A 2,500-nucleotide genomic window follows, 5' to 3' on the forward strand; every position below is an offset into this window, starting at 1 on the left:
AGATGTAACCATTTTTTTACCCTATTTCGAATCATTAAATCCATTTCTTCCAAATTAGTAGATTTTACATTCGCCTGGTCTGCTAAGTAGATCAGTCTAGACACCGTGTATACTTTTAATATATCCAATTTTTGAAATGGTTTCAAAGGGGCTCTTTCTATACGATTGAGCCAAATTTCTAACTTTTTCTGTAATTCAGGCTTAGCTATCCCCACCCAAGGGTCAATTTGAAGGCCAAGATATTTCTCTGACTGGCCAGGGTGGATCATATTTAAAGGAGTACCACTTACAAGCCATGGAAGACAATCATTGATGGTATATGAATCTTTAGTTGGTTGTACAAGAAAACCATGGCATTTTTCACCTTGAGTTTTTAATCCAGTTAAATCACAAAATGCTTCCAAAATTTTAATATTCTTCTCCATTCCTTCGTGAGAGCTACTTAGCAACACCAGATCGTCTGCAAAAGCCAAAGTAGTTATTTTACCCTTCTCATATGAAAATCCCTCCCCACACTCTTCCAATTTGCATAACAAAGGATCAATACATAAATTAAATAGAATTGGTGACATGGGGTCGCCCTGTTTCACACCAGTTTTTATCCCTATTGCTTCCGTCTCCCCTTCCTTAGTTTTAATTGTAGTGTAAATGTTCTCATAAAAGTCCTTAATTAAACTTATTATATGATCGTCCAAACCCTTCTGTTTCAACACTTCTAAAATATGAGTATGACTTACAGAATCAAAAGCTTTAGCCAAATCAACAAAAACAACTCCAAGGGATTTCTTTTGATTTTTTGCACTCCTAATTAATAATTGTAGTAATTTTAAATTTTCCGCACATCCTGAAGATCTAATAAAACCTCTTTGTCTAGGATTAATAGGACACGCCTTTGCCAACCTCGCAGTTAAGATTCTAGAGTAGAGCCTCAGAATGATGGAACCAATAGTAATTGGCCGCCAGTTGTTAATGTCATTTTGGCGTTCGGGCGCTGATGACTTTGGTATTAAAATTGTTCGACATTCTCTCATCACATCCGGAATCTTACCAGTCAATAGCCACAAATTAAACAGTTCTTTAATCTCTTCACAATTTGGGTCCATTTTAAGTAAGGCCTTCAGGTTAATCCCATCAGGACCAGGTGCTGATTTCTTATTCATTTCCTTGATATTCTTACGGATCTCTTTCTCTGTAATCATTTCTTTAAAAGCCGAATTAATTGCCCGTCCTATAGATTGAAATGCTCCAAGTCCTTGAAATATGTTCTGAGACTCCCACCTAGATCTAAAGGTGTTACTAATTTCTTCCAAGGGAATGGTACATTGTGCAGAGTCTTTCTCGTCCAAAATGATGTTAGCCAGCTTTTCTCGATCTAGTCGAAAAAGGCGTTGAAAACGGAGAAATTCTCCACGCTTTTTAGCTCTTCTTTTCATCCATTCCTTCTTTGTTTTCTTTTGCTGTGGGTTGCATTGGCTCTTCTTTAGTGTTTTGCGCTCAACTATTTTGTCAAACAAATACAAATATTCGTCCTTTACTACTTCATTAAGTATTTTTAATGGGTCTTTTTCACCTTCTATTATTTCTTTATACGTGTTTTTAAGAATAGGCAGCTTCCCCGATGCAATTTTTTCTCTAATAGTCTTTTTATAGTGGGTTAACAACTCCCCCTCCCCCGATGACGGGATCTCAATCTCCTCCTTTAATTTCTTAATTTCCTCTGGTGTTTTCTCTTCTTCCGGCATCAAAGTTCCTTTTAACTGTCTTCTTTTATCACTAATCTGTTTTGCTGTCTTAGTTGTCAATTTCTCAGCGATCAATTTGTTAATATTTCTCCTCCCTTCAAATTCTTGACATAGTTTTTTTAGAATTTCCGTCTCCTCTTCAGACCAAATTTGCTTATGTGCACCTCGTTTGGAGATCTCTTTAGGGCGAGACGCTTCAATTCTTTCCTTATTTCTCAAAATTGGGTGAACTAATCTTTTATGTTGTCCCAAGCCAATTTTTGTCTTAAACGACTTCTTACATTCTTCACAGGTAAACCCCTCTGTTTGGATAGCCTCTTGAACTCCTTTGCATTTCGGGATGTGGCATGAGATACTATGATGTTTCTCATTTGTCTTCCCACAACGGGAACATTGGAAAATGATCTTCTTTTTCCCATGGACTCTCTTTAGATGGTCAATCAAACTCGTCATATTGCCTGCCCGAGTGGTACAGCATGGACATATTAGATGGTCACCTGGCATTCTCACCACAGGAGTCCCAGGACAAGTGTCAGCTGTATTCTCCAACTCGGACGATCCAGTAAGGGATGAGAGCTGACTTACGCCACTCAGGGTTTCAGGATAATCCACATCTTCACTCCAGCTCGTCTCTGTTCCACGAGCCGGGGAGGTGGGTCCCTCATACACCTCCGGCAGTACAGTCAGTTTTTCAGTCCAGATGGGATCATAGGTATTATTGTCCTTGGCTATCATTGGGTTCACAAACTCAAGTCCAG

At 38.6% G+C, this 2,500-nt stretch overlaps 1 pseudogene; it reads right to left on the reverse strand.

The window, feature by feature from the left end:
• LOC137459237 (28S ribosomal RNA) overlaps positions 1 to 2,500 on the reverse strand; it is an 8,451-nt pseudogene that overhangs the window by 2,587 nt on the left and 3,364 nt on the right.

The sequence above is a fragment of the Melanerpes formicivorus genome, unplaced genomic scaffold, assembly GCF_026170545.1.
Source record: "Melanerpes formicivorus ecotype bairdi unplaced genomic scaffold, bMelFor1.0.p_v2 SCAF_337, whole genome shotgun sequence".
Lineage (NCBI taxonomy): Eukaryota > Metazoa > Chordata > Aves > Piciformes > Picidae > Melanerpes > Melanerpes formicivorus.